Source organism: Bubalus bubalis, chromosome 17 (assembly GCF_019923935.1).
Source record: "Bubalus bubalis isolate 160015118507 breed Murrah chromosome 17, NDDB_SH_1, whole genome shotgun sequence".
In the NCBI taxonomy this organism is placed as follows: Eukaryota; Metazoa; Chordata; class Mammalia; order Artiodactyla; family Bovidae; genus Bubalus; species Bubalus bubalis.
The window spans coordinates 43,753,973-43,766,724 of NC_059173.1; the positions used below are offsets into that span (position 1 = coordinate 43,753,973).

The 12,752-nt window shown below is 38.5% G+C and overlaps 1 protein-coding gene across 5 annotated transcripts in view; it reads right to left on the reverse strand.

Annotated features, from left to right (window-relative positions):
* The window catches only part of SCLT1 (sodium channel and clathrin linker 1), a 230,455-nt gene that overhangs the window by 199,206 nt on the left and 18,497 nt on the right, over window positions 1–12,752 (reverse strand). The window lies entirely within an intron of this gene.

The window sequence follows — 12,752 nt, forward strand, 5'->3', positions numbered from 1 at the left end:
CACTTGGTTCAGAGTTCTTATAAATGAATGTTAAATTTCTTAAAAAGCTTGTTTTTCGCATTGAGATAATCATATGATTTCTATTCTTCAATTTGTTAATATGGTGTATTTTACTGACTAATTTGCCAATGCTGAACCATCCTAGAATCTATGATAAATCCCATTTAAGCATGGTGTATCTGCTGTCTTGGAACTGCTTTTGTTGCACTTCATAGATTTTGGATCATGTTTCCATTTTCATTTGTCTCCAGGTATTTTCTGATTTCCCCTTGATTTCTTCAGTGACTCATTGGTTGTTTAGTAGCATATTGTCCAGCCTCTGTGAGTTTGTATTTTTGCAGCTTTTCTTTAAATAGTTGATTTTAATCCATAGTTTTGTGGTTGGAAAAGGTGCTTGGTATGTGAAATGATTTTTAATACTGAATTCAGCTTTTTTAACAGATGAAAGACTACTCAGATTTCTACTGCTTTTTGTATCAGTTTTAGTTAAGTTTTACTTTTTCAGGCATTTTGTCTATTTCACCTACATGGTCAAAGATATTAGTGTAAAGTTGTTTATAAATCACCCTATAATCATTTTAAATGTATATTTAATCATTTTAAATGATATTGCACCTGTAGTAATATCAAAATTTTTGTCTGATCCTTATAATTTGCTTTTTCTCTATTCTGCAGTTATTGATTGTTGATTCAAATGCCATAAGAGATACAGAAGTTTCCTTTGAGGAGACTGGCAAAGATGGGGGTAGAAAGATCCTGAATTCACTTCTTCTCACGAGCACACCAAAATCACAACTTTCTGCAGAATAGCCATCACTGGAGAAAATCAGAACCTATACAGAAAAGGTCTTCCATAAACAAAGACATAAAGAAGGAATGATAACAAGACAGGTAGGAGGGAAAGCACACTCAAGATATAATCAAGTCCCACGCCCCAGGTGGGCAATGCACAATGGAGAATAATTATAATATAGTACTTCTCCCACACGAGGGAGGGTTCTAAGGCTCACGTTGGGCTCCCCAGTCTGGGGATTCCTGAACCAGGAAAAGGAGCCCCCAGAGTATCTGGCTTTGAAGGCCAATGAGCCTTAATATTGGGAGATCCAAAGGACTGAGGGAAATGAGACTTCACTCTTACAGAGTAAACACAAAGTTTCACATGTACTGGGAACCAGGGCAAAAGAAATAAATTGATAGAAGCCTGGACCAGACAAACATGGTTGCCTTGGGAAAACTCCTGGAGGGGTGCAGGGTGGCTGTGGCTCACCCTGAAGACAGAGAAACTTGCGGCAGACATATGTGGGGGCTATCTACAGCATGGACTCTGCAGTTGGTGGCCTCCATCTTGAGATCCGCCTTCAAATTCATCAGTGCCAAGAGCTGACCCCACCCAACAAGTGGCAGGCACCAATGCTGACACAGCTCATCAAACAACTAACTGGGCAAGGTCACGGCCCACCCATCAGCAGACAGCCCGCCTAAAGACTTCCTGAGCATACAATCACCTCTAGACATGCCTCTTGACATAGCGCTGCACATCAGAGACCCAAGACTCAGCTCCACTCACCAGTGGGCAGGCACCAACTCTGAACTCCAGGAAGTATACACTAGCCTCCAGAACAGCCTCACACACCAGAGGTGAGACAAGAGATGCAAGAAAACCACAGTCCTTCCGTGTGCATATCTAGCCGGCCTACATCAGGAAAAACCCTACCCTAGGATCAGATGGGTCCCAGTCCTGCCACAAAACAGGCCAATGCAAACTTCAAGACATCACAAAGCACATACCAAACTGTATCAGTAACCACCCCCATCTGACAGCAGGTGTGAGGTCTCTGGATCCTTCAGTCAGACTCCAGGACCCAGAGCTCTGCATGCCAGTGGTCTGGCACTAACCCCAGGACCTGGCTTCAACCACCAGTGTGGGTAAGCAATGGCCTGGAGTCTTCTGGATGCAGACACTGCCCACCAGTGAGCCAGTACTAACCCCACAGCTCCCTATGGTTCTGCTGCCAGCCACCTTGTGACTATGTCCCATTAACCAGTAGTCAGCAGCATCCACACAACACAGTGCCTGGCAACTAACCAGGCTGGGGCCAAACACACCTACCAAATTGTCGAACAGTCAGCCTGCCACAACAGAAGGACCCACGCAGCCCTACTGGAGCAAGTCCTAGAATACACAGCTTGAGTGACGAGAGGGTTGTGTGCTGCTGGGACACATCATACCTCTCCAAGGTCAAGAAATGTAACAAAACTACCATATACATAAAAATGGGAATAGAAACTTAGGAAAAATGAGATAGCACAAGAACATGTCCCAGCCAAAGGAACAAGATAAAATCTGAAAGAAATAAGTGACGTTATGATAAGCATCTACCTGAGGGAAGGTCAGAGCAATGATTATAAAGATGATCAAAGAACTCAGGAGGAGAATGGATGTACAGAGCAAGAAGTCAGAAGTTTGTAGAAAATACATAGAACCACAGAGAGATGAATACAATAATGGAAACAAAAAATACACTAGAAGGAATCAACAGTAGACTAAATGATACAAAGGAATGGATCAGAGAACTGGAAGACAGAGAACTGGAAATCACTGCTGCTGAACAGAAAAATGAATGAAAAGAAATAAGGACAGTTTAAGAGACCTCTGGGACAACATCAAGCACATTAATATTTGCATTATAGAGATCCAACATTATAGGGAGCCAACATTCACTGGATCATCGAAAAAGCAAGAGAGTTCCAGAAAAACATCTATTTCTGCTCTATTGGCTATGCCAAAGCCTCTGACTGTGTGGATCACCACAAACTGGAAAATTCTGAAAGAGATGGGAATACCAGACCACCTGACCTGCCTCTTGAGAAACCTGTATGAAGGTATGGAGGCTAATTACTTTACAATATTGTAGTGGTTTTTGCCATACATTGACATGAATCAGCCATGAGTGTACATGTGTTCCCCATCCTGAACCCTCCTCCTACCTCACTCCCCATCCAATCCCTCAGGGTCATCCCAGTGCACCAGCCTTGAGCACCCTGTCTCATGTATCGAACCTGGACTGGAGATCTATTTCACATATGATAATATACATGTTTCAATGCTTTTCTCTCAAATCATCCTACTCTCGCCTTCTCCCACAGAGTCCAAAATCTGTTCTTTACATCTGTGTCTCTTTTGCTATCTCGCATATAGGGTCATCGTTACCATCTTTCTAATTAGAAGAAACTACAAAATTCTTCACACAGTAATACCAGCAATGTCTGATTCGTTTTTTTCTTCATACTTTCCAGTATTTGACTTTTCAGTGGAGCTATGTTTTCTTTTAACCATTTTGGAAGGTTATGTTGTGACATCTCATCATGGTTTCAATTTTTTAAATTAACCTAGTAACTAACTCTTAAATTCTTAAAGAGACGGGAATATCAAACCACCTGAGAAACCTGTACGCAGGTCAAGAAGCAACAGTGAGAAATGGACATGGAACAACAGACTGGTTCAAAATTGGGAAAAGGTGTACGTCAAGGCTGTATACTGAACCTAGCTTATTTATTTTATATACACAGTACATCATGCCAAATGCTGAGCTGGATGAAGCTCAAGCTGGAATCAAGATTGCCAGAAGAAATATGCACATGACAATACCCTAATGGCAAAAAGCGAAGTGGAACTAAAAAGCCGCTTAATGAAAGGGAAAAAGAAGAGTCAAAAAGCTGGCTTAAAACACAACATTCAAAAAACGAAGATCATGGCATCCAGTCCCATCACTTCATGTCAAATAGATGGGAAAAAAATGGCAACAGTGCAAGACTATTTTCTTAGGCTCTAAAATCACTGTGGACAGTGATTGCAGCCATGAAATTAAAAGATGCTTGCTCCTTGGACGAAAAGCCAGGACAAACCTAGTTCAGTTCAGTCGCTCAGTCATGTCCAACTCTTTGCGACCTCGTGGACTGTATGCCAGGTAGGGCCACCCAAGATGGGTGGGTCATGGTGGAGAGATCTGACAGAATGTGGTCCACTAGAGAAGGGAATGGGAAACCACTTCAGTATTCTTGCCTTGAGAACCCCATGAACAGTATGAAAAGGCAAAATGATAGGACACTGAGAGATGAACTCCCCAGGTCAGTAAGTGCCGAATATGCTACTAGAGATCAGCGGAGAAATAACTCCAGAAAGAATGAAGGGATGGAGCCAAAGCAAAAACAGCACCCAGTTGTGGATGTGACTGGTGATGAAAGCAAGGTCCAATGCTGTAAAGAGCAATATTGTATAGGAACCTGGAATGTCAGGTCCATAAGTCAAGGCAAATTGGAAGTGGTCAAACACGAGATGGCAAAAGTAAACATTGACAGTTTAGGAATCAGTGAACTAAAATGGACTGGAATGGGTGCTTTATTTGCAATAGATGCATAATAAATTAGTGATGAGTTTCTTCCAGATTACTCAGAAAGCCATTCTTCTAAAAAGTATTTAATAATCTTCTAGTATTTAAATCCAAACTATTCAACTTAACAATTCAAGGTCCTCTATAATGTGGGAACAATCTACCTTTCCTAACCTTATTTTCAATTACTTCTTTCACATATGCCAAACACATTACAGAAACTGAAGTATGCTTTAGTCCCTAAATACAACTCTCATTTTCTTACCCACTTTGGCTACTCATCATGCAGTGGGTCCAGCTACAATGCTCTTCACCACGCCCTCTTCTGGCTCCCCACTGAAGTTTTCGAAATCCTACCTACTTAGCAGTGCCTCTCAGATACACTACATATCCTCCAGGAAACTCCCAGATCTCTCCAACTATACATGATCTCCTTTTTTTCTCTTATTACTAATAGCTGGTTTTAAAGTTCTTAAAAGATTCAAATATTATGCCTTTTATCCAATTATTTAATATTTCTCATCCCATATTTTTATAAGTCTCTATGTTCCTCTAAAATTGCTATTTTATTTTACATACCTTTACATTGCCAAAACCCCTGGCACAGTGCCTTACATAAAGATGGTGCTCAATATATATTAAGGTGAATTCAGTGAAGACATTGCTCCATAACTATCTTCTAAGGATAGCTGCTAAGGAGATACAAATGCAAAAATAAATGACTCAATAATCTAAATTATAAAAGCTGTAACATTCTGAAATACAAGTAATAAATCAAAACATAAGATAAATATTTTAAAATAAAAATACAGATTCAGCAACCCCTTCTTACTTGCTAGTAAAACTTTAGGAATAAGAGACTGCATTATTTCCTAAAAAATCAGGTTGGGAGAATAGGATTGAAATTGACTTATTATAAAAGTATTTATAAGACTTTATATTCCCTAAAACAAAATTTAAACAAATTATACAAAAGAAAAGAAATATTTATAGAATTTAAAAAATCTTGAAAAATGGATATTATATAATTAATTTGTATCTATTTTTATCCCAAGATGACTTCCTGAGATGACAGTGATGATTAATCACAGAGAGTGGCAATAATATTGGATTGTAGTCAGGTAAACTAATTTTATAGACACTTTTCTTCCTCTAAGACAACTACATACTCTTTAAGTATTGTAATTACAGTTCTGAATGTTTAATTTTGTCTTCCTGATTTTAATCAGCATCACAGGCTACCAAATAGCATCCTTTCCTCTATCCTTTGGAAGAAAACAAAGTATAGGTTGACTAGCATTTTGTGAAGGTGTTCTTGTACATTTCAGAGGGTTGCAGCAAACTCTTACACCTTTCATTCTTATCAAGAGAAGGCTGATTTTCATCAATAAAGGTGGCTGAAGTATGACCTAAGAAACTGATAAACTCCTAAATTCAGACTCATTAAAATCCTAAATTACTGATTTCTATCTTCACTAGATTATGGGATGAGGCAAATCAACTCCTCAGTTTTACCTGAGTAATCCATCACATGCAGAGTTTAGAACTGCACTACCTAAAAAACAATAGCCATAAGCCACATTTCAGTTCAGTTTAGTCACTCAGTCGAGTCCGACTCTTTGAAACCCCATGTACTGACTGTACCACACCAGGCTTCCCTGTCCATCACCAACTCCCAGAGCTTGCTCAAACTCATGTCCATCGAGTCAGTCAGATCATCCAACCATCTCATCCTCTGTCATCCCCTTCTCCTCCTGCCTTCAATCTTTCCAGCATCAAAGTCTTTTCCAGTGAGTCAGTTATTCACATCAGGTGGCCAAAGTATTGGTGTTTCAGCTTCAGCATCAGTTCTTCCAATAAGCATTCAGGACTGATCTCCTTTAGGATGGACTGGTTGGATCTCCTTGCAGTCCAAGGGACTCTCAAGAGTCTTTTCCAACACCACAGTTCAAAAGCATCAATTCTTCAGCACTCAGCTTTCTTTATGGTCTAACTCTCATATCCATATATGACTAGTGGAAAAACCATAGCTTTGCTTTGATTAGATGGACTTTGGTCGGCAAAATAATGTCTCTGCTTTTTAATATGCTGTCTAGGTTGGTCATAGCTTTTCTTCCAAGGAGTAACCGTCTTTTAATTTCATGGCTTCAGTCACCATCTGCAGTAATTTTGGAGCCCAAGAAAATAAAGTCTATCACTGTTTCCATTGTTTCCCCATCTATTTGCCATGAAGCGATGGGACCAAATGCCATGATCTTCGTTTTTTGAAAGGTGAGTTTTAAGCCAGCTTTTTCACTCTCCTCTTTCACAGTCATCAGGAGGCTCTTTAGTTTCTCTTTGCTTTCTGCCATAAGGGTGGTGTCATCTGCGTATCTGAAGATATTGATATTTCTCCCAGCAATCTTGATTCCAGCTTGTGCTTCATCCAGCCTGGCATTTTGCATGATGTACTCTGCATAAGCCACATTAGTCTATTCAAATTTAAAATTTCTTAAGTGAAAATCAGATAAAAGACCTGTCAGTTGTGTAGCTTAATTTCTAGTGCTTAACTGCCCCATGTGTTACTGGCTACCATATTAAAAACTACTGAACTATACAGCATTTCCATGATCACAGAAAGTTCCACTGAACAGTACTGGTCTAGAAAGCTTGTAATTTGACTTAAATAGTACAACTGGTTGGTTATATTGTTATCGATCAAGTTTTATATTTCTAAACTCATGATCAACAAGAGTAGCCCTACTATTCCTTCAACATAAATTTCAAATAACTATTATTGGATTACAATTGGCCCAGCTCTTATACATTATATAAGACATGCCTAATTTCTTCCTGCCTCAGAGCCTCTTCTTGGCTTTTTCCTTGGCTTGTTCTTCACTTTTAGTGCCAACTTAAATGTTGCTACCATAAAGAAGTCTTCTCTGCCTTTTCTACCAAAAACAAGTCTCAGCCACCACCACACTGTATACACATTAATCTCTCTCAGCACCCTGTTTATTTTGTTCATAAACTATCACAGTTTTTGTTCATTCATTTCTCTCTCTTCCACTGAAAGAGGATCCTTTGCGTATCTTATTCATAGGTCTGTCCCTAGAGCTTACCTAGTGGTCAAGCACTCAAAATTTGTTGAATATATTAATGTTTGCTCTATCAGTGAATAAATGTGCACAATGACTGTCTTTTCCTCCCACAACCAACTCATACCTCTTAGCACCATGCTTTATTTATTTATTTATTCCTTCCTTTTCTTTCTAGTTTATGTTATTTCCTCTCTTTCCTGAGTCTCAATATTTAAAAAAAATTCTGAGTTCAAGGGCTAACAGGCAGAAAAACAAGTTTCATGCTAGAAAAGGAAGATACTTTTAAGCGAGTTTTCAGAGAAAATAAACTTATTTTTAATATTCCACTCTGTCCCTCAGCAAGTACAAAAAGAGCAAAAACACTTATCCCATCCCTAGTACATACATGTATAATACTAGTATGGCACAGGTTACAAAGAGGATTCAGTTAGCTTTCATGTGAGAAAAGGGAGTGATTTAAGGGGGTGGGGGAGTAGGAGGAAAGAAATGAGGCAAAAAGGATATGACCCACTCACCTTCTTGAATAAAATCTTTTTATCTTTGAATATTTGTCAGCCAGTGCCCACTACTACACTCTCAAAGAGCAATGTGATTTGAAATACTTTTTATTTATACAGAAAAAAAAAATAATCAAAGAAAGACAACTAAATTTCACAACAACCTGAAGGAGTCATTCAAGAAATTAGTTATGTAAAATATCTTTAGCTTTACATATTTAAGATAGAATATTATTCAGCCATTAAAAATGAAATAAACCCAATCAAAAAATGAGCAGAAGATCTAAACAGACATTTCTCCAAAGATGGCTAAGACGCACATGAAAAGATCACTTTATTCTTAGAGAACTGTGAATCAAAACTACAATGAGGTATCACTTTACACTGGTCAGAATGGACATCATCAAAAAAATCTATAAACAATAAATGCTGGAGAGTGTGTGGAGAAAAAGGAACCCTTGTACCTTGTTGGTGGGGATATAAATTGATACAGCCACTATGGAGAACAGTATGAAAGCTCCTTAAAAAACTAAAAATAGAGCTACCATATGATCCAGCAATTCCACTCAGGAGTATATATCTGGAGAAAACCATTATTCAAAAAGATACATGCATACCAATGTTCATTGCAGCACTATTTACAACAGCCAGGACATGGAAGCAACCTAAATGTCCACTGAGAGAGAAATGGATAAAGAAGATGTGGTACATATATACCATGGAATATTACTCAACCATAAAAAGAATGAAATAATGCCATTTGCAGTAATGTGGATGGACCTAGAGATAGTCATACTGAGTGAAGTCAGAGATGAACATCATATGATATTTACTTGTACATGTAATCTAAAATATGACACTAATGAATTTATTTACAAAACAGAAACAAAGTCACAGATATAGAAAACAAACTTATTGTTACCAAGAAGGAAAGAGGAGGGTGCAGAAATAAACTAGGAGGTTGGGATTGACATATACACACTATTATATATAAAACAGATAACTAATAAGGACCCACTGTATAGCACATGGAACTCCACTCAATCTCTGTAATGGCCTATATGGGAAAGGAATCTGAAAAAGGATGAGTATATGTATATGCATAACTCATTCACCTTGTTGTACCCTTGAAATGAACACAACATTGTAAATTAAACTATACTCCAATAATCATTTTTTTTTTAAAAAGGTAAATAACCCAATTTTTTAAATGGGAAAAATATTTAAAAAGGAACATCTCAAAAGAAAACATCAGTTCAGCTCAGTCGTGTCTGACTCTTTGTGACCCCATGGACTGCAGCACGCCAGGCTTCCCTGTCCATCACCAACTCCCAGAGCTTGCTCAAACTCATGTAAAAAAGAACATCTGGATGGCCAAAAAGCATATGAAAATGTACATACCTATTTATCAGAGAAATGCAAAATTGTACCATCACACTGTTAAAAAAGAAATAACAAGCCCCAAGTGGGATCATTTCTTCCCCCATCCCCATCATAGCAAAAACTAAGACGGTTTCAATCCCTCCCAGAGATGTGACCTTTAAAACAGTTCACCTGAAATTTCCTAATCAGTACTAATGAAGTAACTGCATGAAAAAGGCCCCTGGAGTGTCAGTCCCCCATTAGAAGACAGCCTGGCCTGAAATAATCCTTTCTTTTCCTTTGCTAATACCTTTTGCCACCTCCTCTGCTTCTATCCATAAAAATCTTCCATTTTGTACAGCCCCTCCTAGTGCAGCTGATTCTTCAATTTTTGAATAATGCTAACTAGTTCTTCAAAATAAAAAGAATGAAACAATACCATTTGCCGCAACATGGATGGACCTAGAGATTATCATACTAAGTGACCAAGATGCAGAAAAGACAAAAATCATATGATATCACTTGTATGTAGAATTTAAAAGGATAATACAAATGAACTTATTCACAAAACAGAAACAGATGTCAAAAAAAACCTTATGGCTATCAATCGGGAAAGGTGGGGAGAGGAATACATCAGGAGTTTGGGATTAATATATATATGATACTATACACAGGCAGTCAACAAGCACCAACTGTATAGCACAGGGAACTCTACTCACTATCTCATAATAACCCATATGGGATAGGAATCTGAAAAAGAATGGATATATGTTTATGTATAATTGAATCATTTTGCTGTATTTGAAACTAACAACATTGTAAATCAACCGTAAGTCCAGTATAAAATACAAATTATAATAAAATATCTGTAGTAAGTTATATAAAATTATAAGGGAAAAGGTTTTTTAAAGAATGAATTATGAAGGTATTATGAACCAAATATATTAAATATATAAGCTATTAAAGACACTGGAAGACTCTTTCCATTTAAATCCACAGAATTTAAGCATTACTATTTATTATAAAGGTATTAGATCTTGTATTTTCTTAAGAAACAATGCTATATAAAAAAATCTTAAGGCAATTCACAGAACTTATTTTGATCCAAAATAAGTCTCAATGATCATTACATGGTAACAATACTAAAGAATTTTAGTATTTCACTTATAATACAGTTCCTGTAAAAATTATCCTTGAAGTACCAACTTAAAATACAAGAAATATCAAACTACTGCAGGTTTTTTCGATATTGGAAGAAGGGTTTCACAAAAATATGTCCATTTAACACCAGTCCTGGCAATTTTACAGTACCTAGTATGAGAAAAAAGGACAATTCACTAGGATTTTACCTTTAAAAACAGAACAAAAAGCATGAACTATTTATATTTCTCAAGCTGATCATGACTTTTTACATCTCCACTTCCACTGTATCTGGCAACAGAGCTCACACAATGTTGGAAGAAAAATAGGTAGGAGGGAAGAAGAGGAAGGTTATAGTTGTTCCATTAATTCAACAAATATTTATTGAGTACATAACAAAAATTATTCTAGGAACTTGGGAAATGCAGCTAAACAAAACGGGCAAACAAATTTATGAAGAATTTCTGTTGCTAGTAGCAACAACTAAAATTACAGGAACGAGATCTGAGCCAGTGCACCTGGTCCCATTTACTCTTTGATAGTGAACAGTTAACTCCTACCTCTCTCTTCCTTTACTACAAAACAAAGAGAAAGCAAAAACAAAACAAAAAACCCAACAACAACAAAAGAAAACGCCTCCTGAGTATTTTATCAGAAACCAGAATAATGGTTTCTGGGGTGAAAAATCCGCCAAGGTGAACTGCATATGGCCAAGGATATGGACCTTTATGCTGCTGCTGCTGCTAAGTCGCTTCAGTCGTGTCCGACTCTGTGTGACCCCATAGACAGGAGCCCACCAGGCTCCCCCGTCCCTGGGATTCTCCAGGCAAGAACACTGGAGTGGGTTGCCATTTCCTTCTCCAATGCATGAAAGTGAAAAGTGAAAGGGAAGTCGCTCAGTCGTGTCCGACTCTTAGCGACCCCATGGACTGCAGCCTACCAGGCTCCTCCGTCCATGGGATTTTCCAGGCAAGAGTACTGGAGTGGGGTGCCATTGCCTTCTCCGGGACCTTTATGCTAGAAAGCAAATTAAACTCCCTCTCAAGCTCCCTATCACCTCCCACTCACTAATACAAAGTATGTAGTGAAAGGCAAGACCATGGGGACTGGAGTCTTGAGACAGCAACATGTTCTGAAGAGAAGGCATACTGCGCAAAGGAATCTTAGGCAGTAACGATATACTAATATGAAAAATAAGAAATAAAAATCAAGATTTGACTGTATGACTGACAATAGTACATGTAAGAGAAGGACATGTACCTTCAAAGAATTAAAGGAGCTACATAATTTTACCAAAGAGTACTCTATGAAGTAAGGGAAAACCTGTCCCTACTTAGTATGTTACCGTCAGCTTTAATTATAATCACAGGATATATAAACTTCTATGGTGACACAGTAGATAAAAATCTGCCTGCTGATGCACGAGCAACTAAGCCCATGTGCCACAACTACTGAGAGCTGCAAGCTCTAGGGCCCGCACATCACAACTTCTGAGCCCACATGCTGCAATACTGAAGCTTAAACGCCTAAGGCCTGTGCTTTGCAATGAGAAGACCACATATAGCAACAAAGAGTAGCCCCCGCTCACCGCAACTAGAGACAGTCCTTGCAAAGCAGTGAAGACCAGTGCAGCCAAAAACAAACAAAATTAACAGTACACAGTGAAGGTGCACATAAAGGGCTGCTGCTGCTGCTCCTTAGTCGCTTCAGTCGTGTCCGACTCTGTGTGACACCAGAGACGGCAGCCCACCAGGCTCCGCCATCCCTGGGATTCACCAGGCAAGAACACTGGAGTGGGTTGCCATTGCCTTCTCCAATGCATGAAAATGAAAAGTGAAAGTGAAGTCGCTCAGTCGCGTCCGACTCTTAGCGACCCCATGGACTGCAGCCTACCAGGCTCCTCCGTCCATGGGATTTTCCAGGCAAGAGTACTGGAGTGGGGTGCCATCGCCTTCTCCGACATAAAGGGCTACCTAGAGTCAATAATTTTATTTGGTAAAACCATCTTTTGTAATCAAGTCAGCCAGAGTTCAGGAGACAGGATGCAATTCCATACTCAGAAGTTTACTCAGGCTTTAAAATCAATCTTTTGTTTGAATCCTCCCTTCAGGGATATTTCCATTTGACATCAAGCAAAGCAAAAGAACCTACGAATCTGAGCAAAATGTAGAGGCTAGTGGATCATGAGATTCTCTATCACCTAGTATCTTAAAAAAACAACTTCCTTTTAATACCTTAAAAGCAATTGCAGTTTTAATTATAAGATTTATTTATGTCAAAAG